This window comes from Hibiscus syriacus, unplaced genomic scaffold (assembly GCF_006381635.1).
Source record: "Hibiscus syriacus cultivar Baekdansim isolate YM2019G1 unplaced genomic scaffold, ASM638163v2 tig00110895_pilon, whole genome shotgun sequence".
Classification (NCBI taxonomy): Eukaryota; Viridiplantae; Streptophyta; class Magnoliopsida; order Malvales; family Malvaceae; genus Hibiscus; species Hibiscus syriacus.
In genome coordinates this window covers 4570471-4577897 of record NW_024062903.1, presented here as the reverse complement: position 1 = coordinate 4577897, position 7427 = coordinate 4570471, and the positions used below count along the sequence as shown (strand labels likewise).

General features: G+C 35.5%; 1 pseudogene; it reads right to left on the bottom strand.

Annotated features, from left to right (window-relative positions):
* Positions 1-3828: 3828 nt before the first annotated feature.
* LOC120145978 lies at positions 3829-7178 on the bottom strand (annotated as a pseudogene).
* Between the last annotated feature and the right edge of the window lie 249 nt (positions 7179-7427).

Sequence of the window (7427 nt, the reverse complement as noted above, 5' to 3'; positions counted from 1 at the left end):
AGGTTCGGGTGGTGGCTTTTATAGCCACCACCGTTGTAGCTGTCGGACCGGTCCGAAGAAGGGCTCTCGGTGAGTCACCGGACTACCAGTGGTGACTCACCCCGTAGCTATGGCGTGGACGGCTGGTGTTCTAGCTTCTGGAGTCTTCGGTTGGTACGTGGCAGCGGCGGAGGCGGCGAGACAGTGTCGGCAGCCGCGTGGAAACGGGGGCGGCGCCGCGTGGCCCTAGGGTATCAAACCCTAGGGTTTCCCTCTGGAGCCATCTGGACCGTTGGATCTTGCCAGATCCAACGGCAGCAAGCCAAGGCGGCTGGTTTAGATTAGGGTTAGGAAACCCTAACTGGAAACCCAAATGTTTAGGGTTTCTGGTTTGATTTGGACCGGTTCTGGTTTGTTTGTAACTGGGCCGGTCCAGTTGTAATTGGTCTGTAATTATTATTTATATATATATGTTTAATATATTTTAATAATAATAATAATGATAATAATAATAATAATAATAATAATAATAGTAATAATAATAATAGTAATAATAATAATAATAATAATATTAATAATAATATGGATAAAAAATTAATATCTTCAGCTGCCCCTCTTTGCTCATTCTTGTGTTAACAAGAATAGGGAAAAGATGAAAAGATAAAAAAAAATTTTATCCATTTTGACTTCACTTGATTATAATGGAGATATTGAATAAATTCTTCTCTTTCTTCAGATGAGTTCTTCTCATTATGAACTTTCTGCTGGGGATGATGATCCATCAAATGATGAATTCAAGCAAAAGATTGAACAAGTTCTTCTCATTATGAACTTCTTCTTCTTTCTTCAGATGACGAGTTCTTCTCATTATGAACTCTACCTGGCAATATTGATCCATCCAATGATGAATTCAAGCAAAAGATTGAACAAGTTCTTCTCATTATGAACTTCTTCTTCCTTCTTCAGATGGGTTCTTCTCATTATGAACCTTCTCTGGAAAAGATAATCCATCAATTTGATGAATTCAGAAAAAAGGTTGAACAAATTCTTCTCATTATGAACTTCTTCTTCCTTCTTCAGATGGGTTCTTCTCATTATGAACCTTCTCTGGAAAAGATAATCCATCAATTTGATGAATTCAGAAAAAAGGTTGAACAAATTCTTCTCATTATGAACTTCTTCTTCCTTCTTCAGATGGGTTCTTCTCATTATGAACCTTCTCTGGAAAAGCTGATCCATCAAATGATGGATTCAAGTAAAAGGTTGAACAAGTTCTTCTCATTATGAACTTCTTCTTCCTTCTTCAGATGAGTTCTTCTCATTATGAACTTCTCTGGAAAAGCTAATCTTTCAAATGATAGATTTGAATCTTTGCTAAAATCTTTGAAATTCCTGTTTAAAAATTCAACAAGAATAAAAATGAATGAAAATGCATCTATTTTTGCAAATGCCTAAATATGATGCATGAATATTAAGTTGTTTGATTTCAGACTGGTGAATTGAGTATTTCTTCAATTGTAAAAACCCAATATATCTGTCTTCTTCAAATCAAAGAATCTATCATCTTTGACAAATGTAGATGTAGATATAATGTCACAAAACCTCTTGAGAATAAAACTCAATAGTATAAACTCTTGAAAAGCTTGCATTCAGGCAACATGTTGATTCTGATAACAACTCATCTGATTATGAAGTGACCTTTCAAGATGATTTCACAGATATCGATAGTTCTTTTAATACCGAGAAATCTTGAATTCTGAGGAGAATAAACTGTTATACTTGACAAAAATGGGATTCTCATGGGCTGAAAATTCAATAGCCCTGAAGAAATGTGGTCCAGATTCATCAATTGCAGAATTGGCAAATTTTATATGTGCTACTCAAATGACTAAGGCTGCTGATGCACTTCTTCTGGTAAAAAATAGGAAGTCATTATGCAATGATCCCAATTAAAAGCAAAGGCGAAACTTGGGCTATGATTTTTGAAAAGAAAGAAGCAGAGGAAGCTTGAAAAGAAGCTTCTTAATGAAGATAATCATGCAGTTCATCTTTTAATTCCAATGATTGGTTCTGGGGTTCCTACTGAATCAGATCAGATAACTCAAAGAACACTTCCAGAAAATGCTATTGGCAAATTCATCTTCTAAATTCACTGATTGGTTCTGCCAAACCAGATCAGATAACTCAAAGAACACTTCCAGAAGATGCTATTGACAAATTCATCTTCTAAATTCATTGATTGGTTCTGCCCAATCAGATCAGATAACTCAAAGAACACTTCCAGAAGATGCTATTGACAAATTCATCTTCTAAACTCAATGATTGGTTCTGTCCAACCAGATCAGATAACTCAAAGAACACTTCCAGAAGATGCTATTGAGCACATTCATCTTCTAAATTCAATGATTAGTTCTGTCCAACCAGATCAGATAACTCAAAGAACACTTCCAGAAGATGCTATTGACAAATTCATCTTCTAAATTCATTGATTGGTTCTGCCCAATCAGATCAGATAACTCAAAGAACACTTCCAGAAGATGCTATTGACAAATTCATCTTCTAAATTCATTGATTGGTTCTGCCAAACCAGATCAGATAACTCAAAGAACACTTCCAGAAGATGCTATGAACGCATTCATCTTCCAAATTCAATGATCGTTCTGTCCAACCAGATCAGATAACTCAAAGAACACTTCCAGAAGATGCTATGAACACATTCATCTTCTAATTAATGTTTAGACTAAGATATCACAATGGAATTCTGTGTAGAGCCAAAATTTGTAGATTCGAAACATTTCCATGCTGCTACACTAAAAAGGGTTATATTCATAATTCTGCCATTTAAGAACAGATTTTATAAATATGTACAGGAAGTGCCAATTTGACAGAAAGGATCTGTAAGACTCTTGAAGCTTATGACAATGAGCCACCTTCGAATGTCCAGAAGTGTGTTTTTGATGAGTGCTGAAAATGGAATCTAGTATGGGTTGGAAGGAATAAAGTTGTTCCACTTGAACCTGATGAAGTGGAAATGCTTCTAGGTTTCCTTAAAAACCATACACAAGGATCTGTATAGAGACATGTTTCCCATTAATATCAATGTCTTATTTCTTTTTGCTGGAATTAATGCTACAAAGGTTGCCTTCTATTGTCTTAGTATATCTTTGAAAACAGATGTGCAAGAACTGAATGGTGATCGGTTGGAGTAATTGATGAGTAGATTTGGCGGATTCGACCTTGTTGTCGGTAGCACCACTTGTAACAATCTTGATGTTCATGGCTTTAAGCTAGTGATGATTTGCCTACTTTGTATTCCATGTATTAACATAAAGTGATATTCAGAAATCTTTAAATTATTTCAAAATTATGTTAATTCAATAGAAAAGAATAAATTGAATTTCCAAAAATAAATTGACTTTCAAATAAATTGAACTTGAAATAGATATAATTGTATTCAAAGTTATGGCAAGCATAAGAATAAAAATTCAAATGTCTCAACAAATTATAAGCATAAGTATTTCTAAATTAATCAAGTTGACACAATTTAGAGTAATGATGTAAGCTTTTGTCTGGAAGATCTCAAACGTTGTCAAAATGCTTGTGGATGTGAAGTTTCTCCTAAACTGTCAAAATCTTAAGAAGGTTAAATTGCCAGATGCCTAATATCAACCTGCATTTAAGCCGCCTTTTCAGGTTTTCAACTCAAATCCTTCCTTTGATTACAAGATGCCCTTTGCGGGTTTTCACCTTGACCCCCTTTTTCTTTTTTCTATTTTTTTTCATTTTCTATTTTTTTTCTTTTCTTTCTTTTTTCTGTTTTCTTTCTTTTCTTTCTTTTTTCTTTCTTCTTCAAGCATAATACTTCTTGACAGAATCTGAGTTTATTGGATTTCTCAGGATTTTTCCATCCATTTCTGTCAAGATCAACGCTCATCCGGAAAAGGCCTTTTTCACAACGTATGGCCCTTCCCAATTAGGCATCCATTTCCCACGGAAATCTTTATGTATAGGCAAGATCTTTTTTAGTACTAGATCACCCTCTTGGAATTCTCTTGGATGTACTTTTTTGTCATGAGACTTCATCATCCGTTTTTGATACATCTGTCCATGGCAAATAGCTTTCAATCTTTTCTCCTCAATAAGGTTCAATTGATCAAATCTAGCTTGGATCCATTCAGATTCATCCAATTTTGTTTCTCTCAATATTCGAAGCGATGGAATCTCAACTTCAATTGGTAAGACTGCTTCCATCCCATAGACTAAAGAAAAAGGCGTTGCCCCAGTAGATGTTCGAACAGTAGTTCGGTATGCATATAGAGCAAAAGGTAACTTTTCGTGCCAATCTTTGTAAGTTTCAGTGGTCTTTGTAATGATTCTCTTGATGTTCTTATTTGCTGCTTCAACTGCCCCATTCATCTTCGGACGATATGCCACTGAGTTTGCATGTTTGATCTTAAACTGTGCACAAAGTTCGATCATCATTTTGTTGTTCAGGTTCAGAGCATTATCTGTAATGATCCTTTCTGGTAGGCCATACCGACAAACTATCTCTTTCTTTATGAATTTACAGACTGTGGACCTCTTAATATTGGTGTATGAAGCAGCTTCGACCCATTTGGTAAAATAATCAATTGCCACAAGGATGAAACAATGTCCATTCGATGCTTTTGGTGTGATTGCCCCAATGACATCTATTCCCCACATAGAAAATGGCCAGGGTGCTGTCATTACATGTAGAGGAGATGGGGGTACATGAATCTTGTCTGCATATATCTGGCATTTATGACATTTCCTCGCATAATCAATGCAATCTGTGTACATAGTAGCCCAATAATATCCATATCTCATTATTTTTCTGGCCATGGAAAGACCATTTGCATGTGTTCCACATATTCCACTGTGTACTTCTTCAATGACGTTTCGAGCTTCGCTGGTATTTAAACATCTCAATAGCATTTGATCACTGCTTCTTCTATACATAATCTTTCCATCAAGAAAATATCCAGCAGCCATTCTTCTCAAAGTTCTTTTATCAATTTCTGATGATTTGGTGGATAACTTTGATTTTTGATATATTGCAGGATATCATGATACCATGGTTTACCATCTACCTCTTCTTCCACACTATAACAATGTGCAGGAATTTCATATACTTGCATTTTGATTGGCATCATATCAACTTTCTTAGTTGCCTGAAACATAGCAGCTAATGTAGCCAAAGCATCTGCCATTTGATTTTCTTCTCGAGGGAGATAATTGAAGGCAACTCTCTCAAATTCTTTCACTAATTCGAGGGTAAAATTTCGGTATTCCAACAATTTGGGATCTTTTGTTTCCCATTCTCCTCGCAATTGATACACCACTAACGATGAATCTCCATATATTTTGAGAAATTTGATTTTTCTTTCTATAGCTGCTTTCAACCCCATGACACAAGCTTCATATTCTGCCATGTTATTGGTGCAAAAGAACTCCAGTCTACTCGTAAAGGGATAATAAATATTTTCTGGAGAAATTAACACTGCCCCAATTCCTCGTCCCAAAGCATTAGATGCTCCGTCAAAATAAAGCTTCCAAGTTGCAAATTCATCATTTGTTCTGACTTCTTCATTCATGGATATGCACAACAAATCTTCATTGGGAAAATTAAAGTTCAAAGGCTGATAATCATTTGATACACGACTGGCCAAAAAATCAGCTATGACACTTCCTTTTATCGCTTTTTGGTTTACATATACAATATCAAACTCAGATAATAACATCTGCCATCTAGCCATCCTGCCTGTTAAAGCTGGTGATTCCATTAAGAACTTTAAAGGATCAAGTTTGGATATCAACCAAGTAGTATGGTATAACATATATTGTCTGAGTCTTCGAGTAGCCCACACCAGGGCACAACATAATTTTTGTATTGGTGGATATCGAACTTCACAATCAGTAAATTTCTTGCTCAGATAATAGATAGCTTTTTCTTTTCTTCCAGATTCATCATGCTGTCCTAATACACATCCCATCGAATTTTCGAAGACCGTCAAGTAGAGAATTAATGGTCTATCAGGCATTGGTGATACTAAAATTGGGGCATTGGATAAATATTTCTTAATAATATCCAAAGTTTCTTGACATTCTTCATTCCAGACTTCAGGATTGTTCTTTCAAAGTAATTTGAACACTGGATCACATTTGTCAGTTAATTGAGAAATGAACCGAGATATATAATTTAATCTTCCCAAAAAGCCTCGAACTTCTTTTTTTGTATTGGGTGGTGGAAGATCTTGAATTGCTTTGACTTTATCTGGATCAATCTCGATTCCTTTTTTGCTGACCACAAATCCCAAAAGTTTTCCAAAAGTTACCCCAAAAGTGCATTTTGCGGGGTTGAGCTTTAATTGATACTTCCTCAATCTCTGGAAAAGCTTCCTCAGATTTTGAATATGTTCTTCTTCAGTTCTGGATTTGGCAATCATGTCATCTACATATACTTCAATCTCTTTGTGCATCATGTCATGAAACAAAGTTACCATGGCTCTTTGATACGTTGCCCCTGCATTTTTTAATCCAAATGGCATCACTTTATAACAGAATGTGCCCCACATGGTTATAAATGTCGTCTTTTCCATGTCTTCAGGATTCATTTTTATCTGATTATATCCTGAAAAGCCATCCATAAATGAAAACCATGCATGCCCTGCAGTATTGTCCACCAATGTGTCTATGTGGGGTAAGGGAAAGCTATCTTTCGGACTAGCTTTGTTGAGATCTCTGTAATCCACACACATTCGAATTTTTCCATTTTTCTTTGGTACGGGAACAATGTTGGCTACCCATTCTGGGTATTTAGATGCCTGTAGGAAACCTGCATTGATCTGTTTCATTACTTCTTCTTTGATTTGCAACAACATTTCTGGCCTCATTCGTCTGAGCTTTTGTTGGATTGGTTTATATTCTGGATTTATTGGAAGCTTGTGTATTACTATATCTGTGCTCAAACCAGGCATATCTTGATAAGACCAGGCAAAGATATCTTTGAACTCTTGAAGGAGATTTATCAATTCTTGTTTTATCTGGATTGTCAGAGTAGTGCCAATTTTCACCTCTTTTCTTTCTTCATCTGTTCCCAAATTCACAGTCTCAACCTCTTCTTTGTGGGGTAGAATTTGTTTGTCTTCTTTTTCTACTAATCTTAATAGTTCAGTAGGAATATCACATTCCAGTTCATCCTCACAACCATTGATTTCTTCCAGACATATGGGCTGTTCTAAATTTATCACTGGATTAAATTTAGGAATAAACATGCTATCAACATGGTGACACCTGCAAATTTAAGTCGGACATATTTCCGAAAGAATATAGTAAATTTATGAAATAAATAAATGTAAAAATGTAAAAAAAATGTAAAGAATGATTGCCATCTGAAAATTTTAAAGAAAGTTCCTTATATTTAACAT